The sequence below is a fragment of the Paramormyrops kingsleyae genome, chromosome 19 (genome assembly GCF_048594095.1).
Source record: "Paramormyrops kingsleyae isolate MSU_618 chromosome 19, PKINGS_0.4, whole genome shotgun sequence".
In the NCBI taxonomy this organism is placed as follows: Eukaryota; Metazoa; Chordata; class Actinopteri; order Osteoglossiformes; family Mormyridae; genus Paramormyrops; species Paramormyrops kingsleyae.
In genome coordinates, this window is record NC_132815.1 from 10,067,890 (window position 1) to 10,085,758 (window position 17,869).

Here is a 17,869-nt window from a genome sequence, read left to right on the forward strand (position 1 = left end):
TTTTGCTACTGACATGCTTGTCGCATGAACACATACAGATTTAAGTTCATAACAGGTTTAGATAGTCGTGGTTTTCATAAACAGTGAACAAAGCTAAGACGACCATTGAACTTTGCTAAGTATAGTACGTCATTAATAAAGCCATGCCGATGCATTGTATTGCATAATTTTATCTTTTGCCAGTGCCAGTTAGGAAAATAAAACTTCTTAAGGCATAACTCACATCATGAACTCCCAATACCTGGTGAAAGTTTCCCATTGGCCAGAAAAAGAATCTCCCTCTGAAGTTTAATTGGATGTTGTGGAGTTGACTGCTGGCTATATTAACCAATGAACATCTGAGCTTACAATTCGCTTTTACTGCTTTTTGGTTGCGTATGTAAGGGAGGGGTACCGAAAAAAAAGATTGGTGCGTGTGAGTGTGGTTAAACCGCCAAGGGAAAGTCTTTGGCTCTGGAAGCTTTAGGTTCATTTTCCTTCTTCTGTTTAACGGCTTCTGTCAGAAGCTGTAAATATCTCACTCGGCGGACGTGTCGGTAAGTTTTCCGCCCTTGAGGCTCGACTTTCGGTCCGGTGTGTGTGCTCTTGGGCGCCTCGCGCTCGGCGTCACGGACCGTGGCTCGGGCTCCGGTGTCACGCTGGTCCGCCTGAACCGGGCGCCTGTGCTCCGTGGCGGGCTCGGCCCGCTGGGAAACCGGCCGGCCGGGGTTTACTGACCGGGGGAAATCGCGCTGTATCGTGGGGGAGAACTTATAAATATGCGTATAGTGTGTGACTTAGTGGCAGAATTTTGATTTACCGCAAAAGGTCTAGTGTTTCACGGTGAGGTGCGTACCGGCAATAATAAAAGCACTCAATAAAGATAGCGATCAAGTTTTCATCATTACACCTACGGCCGTATCAGGCTACCTAGCCGGTTTAAGTTCAGTTAGTTAACCCAGCCGCCTAGTTTAGTTACTTATTTCACGTTGCTGAGAGCTATGCGGATGATAACAGGAAACGAGTGGCTTGCCATCCGTTAAAGTGGATTCACCAGCACAGTGGAATTGAGTCATTTGGGTATTTGAACGTCCTAGCCAGCCTGTTTATTTTTTTTCCCTTGAACCTCCTTGGCTTTCTTACAATAGCAGTTCTAAATGATTTTTTTTTTTTGCAGCCGATTCTGATCGTATTTGTGTATCGCCGCCGGTTGTCCGCCTACCGGGTGCTTCTTACTGGTGGGCATTTTGTCTCCCTAAATAGGGATATACGTGAACACACAGACTCACAGACGCAGATAACCTTAGATGCATCCTTCTATCTGTGGAACCCTTCCTCATGTGCTTGTTGGTGTGTGATGTTATGTGACCCCCCCTGTCCCCTCCCACCTATATGCTTTGTATGTTTAAATGTCAGAGTCCTTCGCAAAATAATCATCAACAGGGCGGCAGTGACTGGTCGTAAAATCTCTTGTTTTTTGTTTTAGTTTGTACTGTAATCCAGGCGATCCACGTAGGAATTTATGTGGCTGCTGCTGCCAGGGTTAGTCCAGAGCAGCTGTTCTTTCCCTCAAATCCCCCTGCCAGGGAACGGCTGCGGCCTACCAGTCCTGGGAACGTGATCGGCACGTTACCCTGGAGGCCCATCAGCAGGTTCAGGACAGGCGGGACAGTGTGTGTGTGTCCTGTTTTTTTAAATTGTCGCTTGGATGATGTAGACGGGCATAACCCATTGCAATCGCTGGCAGGTTGCACATGTTCCGAGTCTCAGAAGTCAGATGCTGTTGTTGATCCTCTGTTTTGGAATGCTGTCTTTGGCTGGGGAGGCAATTACAAGAACAGCTGAGCCTTTAATGGTGACAACCTCCCCCCCCCCCCATTCCATTTTTTCTTTTGTTTTAAAAGTAACCAACAAAGTTAGGGATTTCTTGCAGATGTATAGTTGTAATTATCTCCTTCTTGGTCAGACAAATTATTTTGGGAAAAACACGGACCGACTGTATCTAAGAAATCCAGGGATGTTTGCTGGTCCCGTTGTGATGACTGTAAACATTTGTGTTGAACTAGTTCCACGCAGAATGTAGCATAATGCATTGTATGTAGCATTCTCAAATTTTCTCATGGTTTTGGTTTTCATGAGAAAAAGGTAAAGTTGAGAAAATACAAGAATGTAATTTCTTTGTGAAGTGTAAACATGTAAATGTATGTGACGACTTGTTATACTGGTTGTCATGAACTCAGTGGCCTCTTGGCAAAGAAAAAATTAAATGTGGCCAATGCGATTGCATTGCTGTGTTTGAGGAAGACTGACTATGAAGTGGTGATGTATACATTTTACACAATGTTTTATTTTAGTTGAGCGCTTGCCATTTTAGAAAACTTAAACAAGGCATTATCTATTAAAAACTACATTTATTTTAAATGTACACTATGTAAGAAGCAATTCAGGATAAGTATGTCAGTGTGTGGGAAATAGCTTCTCATGGTTCAGTTAGTGATGAGTCTGTGTGTGCAGTGTTTTTCAGGGTTTTCTGTCTGGTCTCAGATTTATGTAGCATAACAGGATGTGACGTTACAAAAATGTGATGCCTGACAGTGATGTTTTCAGGCCACATCTGAACAGACGCTGGGTAGCAGCAGCACTCAACGGTTGCCTACAAAAGGCAATAACCTTGCAGAAAATCTGATATAACTTTTGATTCATATGTTGTGCTGTTGCATACAATGCACATATATGGTGTATTTCTGATAAGGATTTTCCAGAATTTTGTCCGTTCATTCATTCATTCATTCATTCATTCATTCCTCTTCCATAGCTCCTTATCCAGTACAGGGTCACAGTCAGCCTGGAGCCCAACGTTAATGGCACGTGTTATGAAAATGGCTTTTAACCTAGGCAAGTAAATGAAAGAGATGTTTCTGCAGCATACTATTTGGTTGTAGCATCACAGTACAGTACCATGCATCCGTGCCTTGCTGCAGTCTGACTCATTAAGGCATTAGTTCATCAGAGTGATGATTATTGAATCTGCCTCTCCCCATAGCTGGGCTAGGTTCTCTAGGGAACTGGATTTCCCATCCAGTCTTTTAAACTGAGCCACAGTAATACCAAAGACTCAAAGGTGGTAGCTGTGATGTGTTGAAACTGGTTAGGTGAATGGGATTGAGTAGATATGGGTGCTGTCTGTTATATGGAAATATGTTGGTTATGGGCTCAGAATATTCTTAGCAGCATTTTTGCCTGATATGTAGAATGGCTCTGGGTTTGTCTCATGCTTTCTGCCATCAGTTGCACTGAACAGAAGTGAAATTGTGAAGTTATTTGGTGGGAGAACTGCAGACCTGCCAGTCAAGCTGATAACTAGGACAGATGAGAGCCCTTACAGCTCAGATGGCTAAAGCCAACCCCAGTGCATGATGGTGTTTGCTGTGGCCGCCAACCAGAGCCATCTGGATGATGTTCTAATCCCCAGAGAGCTGTTTCATCGGAGTGTCAGTCCCATTTCCTGATTTCTTGTTTTTTTTTTATATATGGTGTGTGGTGCCACCCTTTGGTGTTCATTCCTCGAATAGTTTTACCTGTTCAGGTGGAAAAAACTTTCATTTCGGGAGGTTTTGCTTTAAACAACATCTGAGCTTGTCCTCAACTGGTAGGCATCCATAATCAGAACTGAACTTGCAGCGTTATCGGCTTCCCTTGAGTCAAGATTCATACAAGTTTATTAGTAGAGGTAAAAACAGAAATTAGATGAGACACATTGTCCGTAGATGGTGAACGGCCTTGCTCCTCTCTGTCATACTTCTCCTGTTTTTATTTCTGCCTGTAGATCATTCAGCGAGCTTCCTGTTTTGTGGTTAATTTTTTTTCTGTCTTTGGCCTCTGCAAATCTTTTGTGCTGAAATGTCAGGGTCAATAGTAGGGATGTGCCCATTGACATTTTTCAGTTCCGATCCGATTCCGATACAATAGCTCTTTTTACATTAAGATCTTATTATAATAAAAATCAATTTTACATTATGAATATCTTTTAAACTAGTAAATACAGATGAGAAAATGTATGCCAAAAAATCTTTAATTAGGCTACTAGAAACATGCATATCGTACTATTCCACCTCATTTGTACATCTTGATTTAAGCGTTTTTGAGGCAGCTTACGGTTCAATTTGAATATATTTTAGGAGAGTATACGTATACGTAAGAGGTGAATGCTTAAAATTTCCCAAAATGTTTCTCCCACTGGCAACAGCGTCACTTACACTTTGCTGTGATCGCAGCCCCTCGTGAATCACAAGCTGTAGTGAGTGCACAAAACAGCCCAACCTAGCGACTCCCAAATCATCCATTGCTTTATTCATAGCACTCATGTTGTCTCGCACAATTGCGTGTGCTTTGTTTAGTGGGATTTTCCACTAAACGCTACTCTCGCCCCTTTGTTTTTACAAAGATTACAAATCACCGTGCTGCTACTTGTTAAAAGCGTAAAATACTTCCAGATCATCACCCTCTTATCTGATGTTCTTAAGCTCCTCGTACTGCCAAGGGTTTGCGCATGACGTTGCTGCAGGCAGAAGTCACCGTGCTCACACCCAATGACTAGCAAATAATTAGCGTTCAGATTGAATGTCGCAAAAAACACAACTAAAATATGAAAAAGCTGTTGTGCGATTGATTGTACAAATAGCTCCCATTTCGTGTTAAATCTGTCTTTTTTGATCTGTCACGTATGGCTGATGCCCGTTCCGTCAAATAGGTCTGGATCGGCGCCGATATCAGTCCGAATATCGGATTGGTGCATCTCTAGCTAATAGAGTAGGAAATTAGTTTTGTACAGTGGGTATTTAATTTATTAGAATTTGAATTACATGCTGTTATAAAATACTTTATTTAGTATTGAAATGCCTTGAGCATTTCAGAATTTTATGTAGTGATAATTTATAAAGCTTTGGCTGATTTCCAGATTTCACGCATTCACTTAAGTTTTCTTTGAAGTTATTGTAATTCTAATATCTGTACAGGCTTTGAGCAGTGAATCTGTCTGGAGGCAGGGTTCTTCATCTCATGGCATTAATGCCTTCATCGGAACCACAGCCTTGGATTTGAGATTGTTTGAAAAGGGTTCCCACTGGCATTTGTGCGTCTGTCATCCTCCGTGCGACCATAGGCCTTGTGCACCCACGCCTGTGAAACAGAGCCCATTTTTATGTGAACAGTCGCCCTTTTTTTTTTTTTCCTTCTTTCTTTCTTTCTTTAAAGAGAACACTAGGTCATCCTGTGAAAAAATACCTCAGTTCTTCTTTTAAGGTGCTATCAAAATGGTTGTGAAAGTAATCTCTCTATGAAAACATCTCAGTTCTTTTTCAGTGCAGTAGTTGTGGAAATTAACAGTGTAGGCCTTTGTTCCCTTGTATATGATTTCCAGTCAACAACCCATTATTAATTTCTGTTCCCCAGAGCCTGCTTTGGCAGTTGAATAACACAATACAATCTGCCTTTGAGACATTTTACTTTATTTAGTGTGATTGAGCTGAAAATGGGCTCCCGTTCCTCATGTCAGCTTAGAAACTCCAGAATGGTCATGGTATAGTGGAGTTGACACGGGCCTAGTTTTACAGTCTTTTTAAACGATATGCACGCGTACTCGCACAGTCACACATGGCCCCTTTGTGCTGGCGTGTTTCTGAGGCCTTGAGTCCCCAGAACAGAAGCACTATTGAGGCCCATTGTGGAATGTGGGCGGAGTCTTTCAGCCAGGAGCGCGGGCACCGGCTGCAGGCCTGAGCACCAGGACAGAAGCCCTTCGCTGAATACCAGCACTTGCATATTCAAGTATTCTGCATGTGGATTTTTTATTTTTTTTCCACTGCATGCCTGCCCCCACTTTGACTCCCACCTCCAGCTTCATAACATTTGTAGGGGGTCTTTTTCCCTAGGAGGTAAAATTGTTTGTGGTCATGACTGGGAATAGTAATAAGTTCCAGCAAGTGTTTTTGGGGAGAGTGGGTTGGTGTAATGGCAGGCCAGTGATGGTGGAGAGTATTTAGGGGTTTGGCCATATTAGGAACAAACTCCGCCCATATATATGTTTGTCTGGATGCAATTACTATCAAGTTTCATGAAATGTGGAAGGGATTCTGCTTTTAACACTGTCTGTTGTGATTTTCAGCATCCCTCTAGTGAGGTCTTTTAAAAATACATGTTGTGTCACTGTGTTTGGCTGTGAGTTTTGCATAATGCGTGAATTGAATGCGCATTAACCAAATGGAACATTTAGGTAACCCATAACGCTTTTATGGAGGGCTGGTTACAAAACAGCCTGTGTGTTAACACGGAGTACCAATGAGGTTGCGTTTTGGTCACCATGCCAGGGTCGGCCTTGCTCTTGGCCTGCACCTGAACTTGTGGTCTTTTACAATCATAGCATTTCCCCAGGGTGACAAACTTGAGCCACACAGCGTTGCTCTTTCGTATGTCGTGCATATTTGAGCTGTGAAGTAACATGCTTCAGAGCCAGTGTGATTCACAATGGCCTGTGCTTCTCTAAAATATAAATTGCTTCAAACCGGTGTCCTGTAAGTGGAGGGTTTAGCTCAGGCTTTGCTTTTTCAGGAATAATTTCTTTGAACAAAGAGAACAAAATATCTGGCTAACAGCAGCTTTTTTGTCTCTGTAAAAAACGCATTAGGGTGGTTTTTTTTCCTCTTTCATTTTCTGTGAAATTACTACCAGTAAGCGTGAGGCAATCAGACAATGTTCACACAGGCCTTTTTGCACAGGCTGCTCTTGTAAAAAGATTCTTTATTGCATGGTTAGAATTAAATGGTAATTATTTCATAGAAAAATAGTTCTTTTTTTGGGGAAAAGCATCAGTTTATATTCTGTACTTGTTTTGAATAACTGAATGTGTGTTAATTGTAGTGACAGCTGTCCGCCCCCTGCTTTAGAGAGGACCTTGATGTGTTGTGTGTCCTGGGTTCAATTTCTAGGTATTGACTGGACACACTGGAGCTAATCAGTCCACTAGTACAGTATTTCCCAACCCAGTCCTCGGGGAACCCTGGACAGTCCACGTTTTTGCTCCCTCCCAGCTCCCAGCCAATCAGAAACACTGAATATCTGGTACAGGTGCGCTGGGAGCTGAGAGGAAGCAAAAACGTGGACTGGGTTGGGAAACACTGCACTAGTATATGCTATCAGTGTGCTAGGCTCTGCTAGTGGGCCTCAGATGGACATTCAGATTGGCTTTTGGGTGGTGTTTCTGTTAAGATCCTACCACATATCCGTATGTGTCATATTTCTCATCAAAGGTGCAACAAGTCCTTTGCTATGTACTTTGTCATCTGCTAGGAATAGTCTTTTCACTAAGATTAAAATGGGCTACCTTGTTCAGATATTTATGCTGGCCATCAGATGTACTACCCTAAGTTATCTTCAGTATAATTTTTATTGGCCTGTGTTTTTTTCCTCTGATGTGATTGTGTTTGTTTAGAAATGACAACTTGAAGTAATGTTTTAGTCAGAGAAATGACTGAATTCCCAATTATCGCGTTGGCTGTGAAAATCAGGTAACCAGATCTAAATTTTTATTTTTATTTTTTTTAGTTTGTGCACCAATGTAGAATCTTTGACTGATACCGATTTACAGGGATGGGCATTTCAGGTAGTATTACTAGTTGAATTTGTCCTGTGATAAATCAAATCAAAAAATAATTTGATTATCCCACAACCCACATGGAGCAATTTTGTGTATGGATCAAAATATTTATTTTTCCCTTGTGAAATAAAATTTGTTGCTGCTAAAGGATAATATAAAATATTCTGTATTTGACTTTAAAACCTCAAATATAAAATCGACTTAAATCCATATCCACCACCCAAGGCTGTTACACAACATTCCTACAATATACTTGTATCATACAGTACAGCTGAGTGGACAATAGACTCCCACCTGCAAAATTAAAAGCATCATTACATTTCGACAATGTTAGCCTAAATGTAACCAGGCTTGCCACTTTTGGAACCATTCCTTCATGCATTGCAATGGACTGCAGTCCCATGGTGACCCTACCATCCTCACTGTAGGTAATTGTATTGTCATAGGTGATTAGGCATATGATTGTGGTATCAAGAACTTTGATGATTGTGTTGAAGCCATGCGATTATTGCATGTAAAGCAGTAATAGGCTGGAGGTGTCTGGCCGTGCAATTACAAGTGAGCAGTAAGTCCAGACAATTTTGCATATGTGAACTCGTGTCTTCCTCATGCCATCTACAGGAATGGAGAAAATGGGGTTATGCAACACACTTGGAGCTTGCATTATAAAATGTTGGCATACTCACAGTGCACATAAGCATAGATTATGTCTGTGTGTAAACTTCCGATGGATGAAATTAAGTTGAATTCTGGATTGTAATTTGTGAGTCTGAATCCCCTGTTGCACTTGATGAGCATTATAATGGTTTTAAAGTTTTCAGCAATGTTGAATTTTGTATGCTTTATTAGAAAATATCTCTATTTTTTGTATTAAAAGTTATTTTATTTAACCATTTCTTGGGAGTTACTAGATACCCTGGGAATGGGTGGTGAACTTGGACCCTAGGTCAGACAACAAGGTACAATGCTTTGGTTTCTTAAAATTAGAGATGCGCCGATCCGATATTCGGACCTGTATTGGTGCCGATCCAGACCTATTTGACGGATCGGGTATCTGCCATCCGTGACATATGTCGTGACGTGACATATGACCGATACATACTTATTTAGGTTTTGGCAGTCTCTAAAAAGACAGCACCTATTTCATGTGTATATATAGTATATTTGTACAATCGATCGCATAACAGCTCTTTCACATTTTAGATGTGTGTTTTGCGGCATTCAAGCTGAACGCTAACGCTGCCCCTCAGCGGGTGTGAGCGCAGTGACTTCTGCCTGCTGTGACGTCATACCCTTCTCATTAGGGGGAACATAAGAGCATCACATAAGAGTGTATGTGATTGATCTGGAGGTATTTCACGCTTTTAACTGCAACTAGTAGCACAGCAATTTGCAGTGAGAGTAGCATTTAGTGGAAAATTCCACTAAACAAAGCACACGCAATTGTGCGCGACAATGAGAGTAATATGAACAAAGCAATGTATGATTTGACAGTCTAGCATGGGTTGTTCTGCGCACTCGCTGCAGCTTGTGATACATGAGGGGCTGTGATCACAGCGAAGTGTAAGTGATGCTGTTTCCAGTGGGAGAAACACTGGGGCATTTTAAGCATTCGCCACTTGCATATTCTAGCTTGGAAGATATTCAGATTTAACAGCAAATTTCTCAAACACTTAAATCAAGATGTACAAACGAGGGGGAGCAGTATGATATGAATGTTTCTAGTAGCATAATTAAAGATTTTTTTGGCATACATTTTTTCCATCCGTATATACTAGTTTTAAAATATTAATAATGTATAATTTATTTATTATATTAAAACTTTGAAGTAAAAAGAACTCTTGTATCGGTATCGGAATCAGATCGGAACTGAAAAAATGTGGATCAGCCCATCTTTCTTTAAAAGGAAAAGCACCAGAGATGTGGCACTACCCCACAAAGGAGAAATAATTTGCTATCCGTATCAATCATTGACACTGATGAGGGTCGCTTTATAATAAGAATACACTGGGATTCAACACCACAACTTCATGATGCAGCTCATAACCTTCTCCACTTTGAGATGGGCAGTCAGTCTTTATGTACCTCATCTGTTCTCGAGGCAACAGCTGGCTGCCCCCCCCCCCCCCAAAAAAAAAAAAAACACCCAGAACTGCCCTGAACAATAACTATGTTCTGGAATGTAAATGACCTGGACAATACACAGAGCCGTTTGAACGTTCTGAAAGGCTAGTTAGATGGGCAGCTATTCACAGGTTTTCAATGTGGCCCATTGTTTGACAGTCACAGGTTTGTTTGTCACCATCTATCTGGAGCTTTTTGCTACCTCAAGCGAATGAAAGCTGTGTTTCGACCTTTAGTTATGCTTGAGGTGACTTATTACATGTTTTAAGCAGAAGTTACTCTGATGATGTCATTACTGAAAGTTCTCTAAAGATAACTGACGGATTTTGCATATGTAGGATGACCCTAATATACCACTTGCCGAGTGTCATCTGGTATAGTGACAGGCCAATGGAAAGGTCTTTCATATCAGCCTCATTTGAAACTGTACTCGAGGCATTAAAATTAGAGCTTGCCTTTCTGCAAAGATGTCTAGTATAAGTTTAACATGGCTATACCAGCTAAGCAAAAGCAAGTAATTTAAAGAAATTTGCTCACCCTTGTAAAAGTGTGCTTGACAGCCCTCCCATACTTAATGTTAAATTTTAAATAAGGCCTCTTGTTGCCATAGAAACCACCAGCTATTCATAAGGTGGTTGTGTTTACAGAAACAGAACTGGGTTGGCCAGTCTCTCTCCCCACCCTCCCCACCCCCACCAAACTCACTGTCAACCAATCTGTTACACCAGGTGCACTTGGTCAGGTGACATACTCTGCAAATTAACAGCTTCTCTAAGTAGTTTGTGTATGAACTTCAGTATTGTACTTTTGATGCATTTTATTGCCCCTCTGTTAAAGATTTAATTAGTGTGCTGGTGGAGGCAGTTGCAAATAGTTTCATTTACTCTTCTTTTTAATTAGAATAAGGCAAAGAGAATAACTTATCTGCTTTCATCATGGGGAGTGCTGTGGTTGTGGTGATCCTTGTTTTAGCAGCTAGGTAGGTGAGTTACTGTGTGGCTTTCTAATATACACTCAGTGACAACTCAGGCGGAGTGGTGGGACTGAGATGAATCTGTATGTGGTGGAAGGTCATGTGACTATTGCAATGATTATAATATCTGATCAAACAAACAACAGAGTTGGCAGTATGAGCCCACTGCTGGTCCTATGTCAGTAGGTTGTGACATGCCCTCGGGCCTGGATAAGGTGAGGAAGGGAGTCATACAGCCGTTGTATCCTCTCCTGTGGCAATTCCGCCGACAGCTGTTGTAACTAGCCCTCAAGATCCTGCAGATTGGCAATGGGTCTGAGTTGACGTCTGAGCTGTTGCCACGCATGTTCGATTGGGGAAAGGTCAGGGGGCCTAGCTGGCCACAGGAGGACCTCAACATGACGCAGGCAGTCCATAGACCAGGGGTGCCCAACTCCAGTCCTGGAGGGCCGGAGCCCGGTGTAGGTTAGTTCTTTCCCTGTTCCACCATAAATGATTCAGCTCAAGAGCTGTGTGATAATTGGCACAAGGAGTTGAATCAGGTGTGTTAAATGCGGGGGAAACCCAAAAATGTGCAGGGCTCTGGCCCTCCAGGACTGGAGCTGGGCACCCCTGCCATAGACGGGCGTCGTCTTGTTGAAAGACTGTACCAGGGTGCTGTCTCAGGAGGCATGTGGACGCAGGATGTCACTGACGTAGTGCTGTGCAGTCAGAGTCCCCCGAATCACTGTCAGAGATGACCTGAAGTTGTACCCTATGGATCCTCACATGAAGATGCCAGGAGTGATGCCAGTGTGTCTCTCCACGGCATTGGTAGGATTGGTCCTCTCCCCTCGCCACTGCCATACGCGCACATGACAGTCATCCGTGGTAATGCAGCACCGAGATTCATTGCTGAACATGGTAGGACGCCACTCGTCATCAGCCCATGCCTCCCTGTTACGGCACCCCTCCAAACGCAGCCATCTCTACGCTGGTGTTAACGGCAGCATACGCATGGGACGGCGAACCCGTAGTCCGGTTGATGCCAGTTGTCGAGACACGGTGCGGGATGACACGGGGTGTTGTAGAGATTCCAATACCTGTGCCCGGATGGCAGGCGCAGATGTCATGGGGTTCTATAATGCTTGGCATACAATACGACGATCCTCCCTTGGTGTGGTCTGTCTTGGGCGACCAGAACCTTCACAATGTGTGTGGGTGCCCTCAGGTGCCCATTGGTTCCAACATCGGGTGACTGTGACATCTGCATACCTTACGTGCCGAGCAATTGCACGATACGACCACCTGGCCTCATGCAAACCCACAATGCGACCCATATCAAACTCTGTCAAGTACTGCTAATGCTGTCTAACGCCTCTAAGAGACGTCCTCTGTGTCTGGTGACTGGACGTGCCAGCTTCTTGCAAATTGAATCATTTACATACCCATCGTTGGTCTGCACATGTACCAAATTACATCCAAATCAGACCATTACTTCATTTTTTTTGTCACTGAGTATATAGAAGTAATGTGATGAGAGGCAATTAGTTAGCAGAAAATACTTTGTTTTAATAAGGGGAACGTTTTGCTTAAGTGCTGACTAGATTATTAACCAAAAACTGTTTATCCCAAAAAATCAGTTGCTCAGCATGTGAGGCATGCTGATGTCTGTCGCCTGATGTTGGAATCAATGGGCACGGGAGGGCACCCACACGCGTCGTGAAGGTTTATCCCATCATGTTGATGGACTCGTGTTTTTCTTTGGGATTTGAATTGGCAACCTTTTGATCCAGTTTCTTGACCACTGTTTTAGATGGTTCGTGTAGTGTGATGCGGGAGCTCTGACTGGCTGTAATGTCACCCAATAGAGAGGGACAATTCCATATAAGGAAGGTGCCCCACTAGCAGTGCTCTTGCAGGCCGGTTGCCACAAAATCCGTTTGCCGCCTTTGTTATTCTGTGGTGTGCTTTGGTGTCACGTGTGCTATAGTGAGAGTATAGTACTTCTCCATTTATAAATTGTGAGTGAAGGGAGGGAAGTGGAGGACTGCTTTATATTATAATGAAAAGATCAGCCTGTGTTGGAAACATCAGAATGCTTTGTATTTAAAACACTAAAAAGAATTACATGTCCCATCATGCTTTTTGGTGTCATAAGGATTTTATCTTGTGTATCAGTGGTGATAAACTTTCCACAGAGAATTGCCGTTTTGAGAAGATACCTACCTGAGAGACTATAAATCCAGTTACATAAATTGAAGGTGTGAAGATGGCTTTGGAAAACATGTCTGAGCAGCAGCAACAATAAGGAATTGTCTTGTAGCCCTGCTTGAACAGAAATACCAACATGGATTGTCTTGCTGCTTGTCAGTAGTTGTTGATGACACTTGATCAGTTTGTGCAGCTTGTCTGTTCAGCTCAACCTGCAGTGTTTTAATCAATCTTTGGTTTAGTTGAGCTGGCATATCCCTGTATCCCCTTCATTTATAATAGTCTATTTCAGAATGGAGCTGAAATCCTGCAGCTGAGGCTTGCTTGCCTAGTGATTGGTGGCATCATTGTACCGGCAAATATAGCTTTGAAAACTTCCTTGATCAGCTTTTGTCTGTAATGCAGTGGCTGTCACTGCTTTTTTTTTTTTTAACCTGTATTATTTCGTTTTGATAAATTTGGAACCAGAAAACATGCAGAAAGACTGCAGCACATCTAACCTTTCTGTTCCTTTTGAGATACCCAACACTACTGATGATAACCGTAAATCATGGTATCTGACACATTTTATGTTTGTGGGAAATCTCACTAGAAAATTGATTACAACCTGTGACTTTTGAAAGCCACTTGTGTTTTGTAACCATTAACTTCTGTTCAGTAGCCCCGACAGTCATTTGATATTTGGTATGTGGGTAGGCTCAACATAGCCTAAAGAGGACGTGTTTCTAATCATCTCCTTTTGTCGGCAAGGACAGCGATATCACTTACACCGCATTGAATAATTTAGCGATGTGTTTAACCCGGAGGGAAGGAAGTCAGAGGAACAGCACATTCTGGTGGATGCGTTCCAGGTTATAAATTATTCCAAGTGGTAATGACTGAATTAACAATTTAATGTGCACTAGTGTGTAATGCTGTTGCAGTGGAATAACTTTATTATTATTATTTTTTTGCAGTAAGACGGAGCGAGCGAATGATATAAAAGAGGACCAGTTTACCAGATAAGGTAATGCTCTTTTGTTGTATTTCTACAGTTTGCGTTAAAACATGGTATGGGGTTGATGATGATATTGTTATGCCACTTCTGGCATTCGTGCAACATGTGACCAGGATGAAAGTTATTCAGTGGTGACCAGAAGTCCATTGGCTTATCAGGTTCCTTACAGCTTGGAAATTGAATATTCAGTGTGAAACTTTATGAAGCCATGCACATTGGTGTGATGTGATTGGTGAGAATTTCTTTGAATGGCAAATTCAAAAGGGACTGCAAGTAAGTGATGTTATTCCCTTAAAAAGGGGGTCCACCGGTTCAGCTAACAGGTCATTATCAGGAGTTAACTCGTTCAACAAAGCCCTGATTAAATAAGGAATGCAAGCTGTTGTGCTCAGTGCATCTGCAGAAGTTGTTGAAGCGCAGGTTGAATGTGCCTCAACATTGCTGAGATCATAAGTGAATTGAGAAGATTGCAACTGTGTAAAATGTTTTGTTCCCAAAATTAAATGTGTACCTCCATAGTAGGGACATATGTGGCTTGTTTGTTTATGACATACCCCTGCCTTTTGAGCTAAATCAAACCCCATCAGGGTTGGGTAGAGTGCTTTTGTCACTTCTGAGTATTTATGAGTTATTGGGAAGGATTGGTGCTGTAACTTTTTTGGACAAACTAACTTTGCTCTTTCCAGAAAGGGTTGGGTGGTTTTTTTGCAACTGGGTGGATCCATGTTTCTTTGGTTAATGTGCCCTCATCACATCAATGGCTGTATATGCAATTTCTCTTAACAGCACAGCACATGGCAGTCCCACCAGTCTTTCCTCTCGTTTGCAAGGGCTCATCATGAATCATTTGGAAGAAGAGTAGGCTTCTTAACCCGGGTCGTTGTCCTGTCTTTCCATCTTGTGCCCTAGGCTTCTGTCAGCAGGTAGTCCTGCATTGTTTTAATTGGTATGCAAGACAGGAAGCCGTTGTGAATCTGCAGTACTCATCTAAGCCAACTTAACCACACGCAGACAAAATGCTGCTGTTTCCATTTCCCTTTCCTTTGTGCTTGCATTAGAGGCAGACTGGCACCAACTTTTCTCATGAGCTGATCCTGAGTGCAAAGCAGAGATGTGTAAAATCATTTAAGTCCTTTTAGGGCTTGGGGAAACATTTAATGTCTTTGTCATTCTATGTTTTTTTTTAATATCTGTAGGCTCATGGAACATGGAAGACTACTGTTTATTTAACAATTATTTAACTTGTTGTTTAACAATTGCATTGGCACTTGCTGTTTGGTGGAAGACTGCAGAGTACTTTTTGTGTGAAAATGCTGATGAACCTGCCTGTATTTTCTTCTGGAAACAGCCCTTGTGTAGAGTACAAGGCTACCTCCTGAAAAGGGTAGACTAACAGCCCTCGCAGACAAAATAGTTTTAGAATGTGTAATTTTGCGCGTATCTCCATCTGACCTCAAATTGAGCTAGGACTTTCGGCTTCCAGTGATCTCCATTGACTGATTCGGTTTAGACTACTGTTTTTCTACAGTTTATGGAATCTCAGCAGTGCCCTCTTGTGTCTATTCAGGAAAAAGAGTAACAGCCTTTAAAAATCTTGGAAGATACATATGGTTATCAGGCATTTTTCATTCGTGCTAGATTCTGAGATTGAGTTTCTGTAAGGTTTAGTAGGCTTACCTTTTTAATATTTGACAACACAAGTTACGTATTGTACAGTCAACCCTGTCATTTCATGGGGGTTAGGGGTCCAGGCCCCCCGTGATCTGGAAAAACTGTCTTAAATTCTTTGGTACCCTTGATCCCCTTGGCGAGTGAAGCAAAGGAAACGCAAGATACACAGATCACTGCGAGATATCACATGACAGTCTGCCATAAACACTCTTGGGTTGTGTCCGAAATCGTGCACTTGCGCACTTTTAGTGCACGATTTTAGGGCGTAGTGCGTTCACCCTGACAACTAAGCTAAAATTCAGTGCACTGGAAGTACCCGGATGGTGCACTGAAAACGGGCAGAAAACGCAGTGCAGAATGATGGACACTACTCGCACTAAACGGACGCCATTTTAACTACATAGTGGAAGGGGAGGGACTTTTGACAAGTTTTCAAAGTTGAATAATGGTGGACAACAACACAGACACGCAAGCCCAAGTGGAGTAATGTTAATAAAATTATTTTACTGATGTATACTGCGGTGTGTAGCCTGTCACTCTCTGACGACAGTTATAGATAATTTGTTTGAGTTAGGGTTAGGGTTTTATCGATTATATCGACTTAGAAGAGTTAGCACACGTAAATGCTAGCAGTTTTTTTAGCTGGTTAGGCGGTCGGAGGTTATACATGTTATAAATGTTCTATGTTGAAGTTTGTAAATGTTACTTACTCGTTGTTATTGAACCTCCAGAATCGCGATCAATGCTAGTCCGTCACTTCCGGTAAGTGCAAAACGTTAGTGTTCCATTTAGGACAGCACTTACCCATGGTAGTGTGCACTACAGAAGGAAGTGCGCAGTACGCACTACATCTCAGTGCACTGACGCAAGTGCGTGATTTCGGACACACACTTGGTGTCCTTCGAAACAGCACTGTACACATTTTATGCAATAGAGAGATACTCAACTTTGTATCTGCTGGCCTTTGTGTGTTGCCTGCAGCTTTTGCAGAACTCCCAAAAAATTCCCATTTGATTTGATGCCAAAATTGCGATGGGGAAAGTTTTGATACAGGAGGGTCAACTGTATCTGTATTTGGGTACTTCTAGGAAGATTTGGCAGTACTCTGAACTTTGAAATACAATATACTCCATTACATTTTCTCTCTGGGATTCAATGACAAGTGGAATTTGATAATGTGATTTCCTTAAATTTAGTTTTTGGGCTTTGTAATTACACTTAAGAGTTGCGTCAGAGCTATGTGGAACAGTTGGACAACTTGGGTGTGTTAGAACCAGGGCTGTGGAGTCGGAGTCGGAGACAATTTTGGGTACCTGGAGTCGGAGTTGGCAAAAAGTTAACCGACTCCGACTCCTACTAAATTTAAATGGGAATTAAAAAAGTAAGTTGAAATGTCCCAATTCACAAACGGTCATAACGAACTACTTCTCTGCTGTAAGAATAAAGCCCAATGCATGCAGTGCATAATGTTACCACAAAACGAACATGTCAAGTAACCATGAAGCATGCTTTTCATTGACTGTATGCGTCACTATATGGGATGTAATGCACAGGTAAGGTGCGGCACCGCTTTCCATTGTGTCGTGTTCCACTGTTACAGGGAACTGTGAACCTAGCCTAAAGCCCCCCCATACATTTACAGATGCACTGCCGATTTTTCGGCCGTTCAACGAGTCATCACGCGTCAAACGCCTGAAAAATCACCTGGTGTGTTCTCAGCTCCGTCGGCTCCCCTTCGCTATGCGCTACCCTTGAAACCTTGTTTTCATTGTGTTTGTCTTTAATCTGGCATTATAGTAGAGTGTTGGCTTCCTAGCCAGTAGTTCTGTGGTGAAATGACATGTATGTTGCCTTCCTTTCCTTCAATGGATGTAGAAAATACATTAGCATAGTATATACATACAGAGGAGTCGGAGTGGGGGAGTCGGAGTGGGGGAGTCGGAGTGGGGGAGTCGGAGTCGGAAGATTTTGAAACTGAGGAGTCGGAGTCGGAGCATTTATCTACCGACTCCACAGCCCTGGTTAGAACCTTGTGATTATTCTTCCCTTCTGAAGCTCGCACAGCTTATTCAATAAAGGAGAATTTTCAGGTGCACTAAGGAAGGTGTATTAGACATTTTCCTCTAATTTTCTTTCCTGTTGCTAAAATTGTACATCCAGTTTACACAAAGCTCTGACCTGTTATATACCTGTCAGTTGTACACATTTCAAACAACTTTAGGATGAGGGCATTGCATAAGGGTCCAAGAGTGGCTTCTGCAGTCATCTGGATTATGGCTTC

The 17,869-nt window shown here is 42.3% G+C and overlaps 1 protein-coding gene across 2 annotated transcripts in view; it reads left to right on the plus strand.

Annotated features, from left to right (window-relative positions):
* The first annotated feature begins 368 nt into the window (after positions 1 to 368).
* fam49a (family with sequence similarity 49 member A) overlaps positions 369 to 17,869 on the plus strand; it is a 32,269-nt gene continuing 14,768 nt past the window's right edge. For both annotated transcript variants that reach the window (XM_023836821.2, XM_023836830.2), the window contains exons 1-2: positions 369 to 536; positions 13,877 to 13,926. The gene's annotated coding sequence lies outside the window, so the exon portion shown is untranslated. The remainder of the gene's footprint in view (positions 537 to 13,876; positions 13,927 to 17,869) is intronic.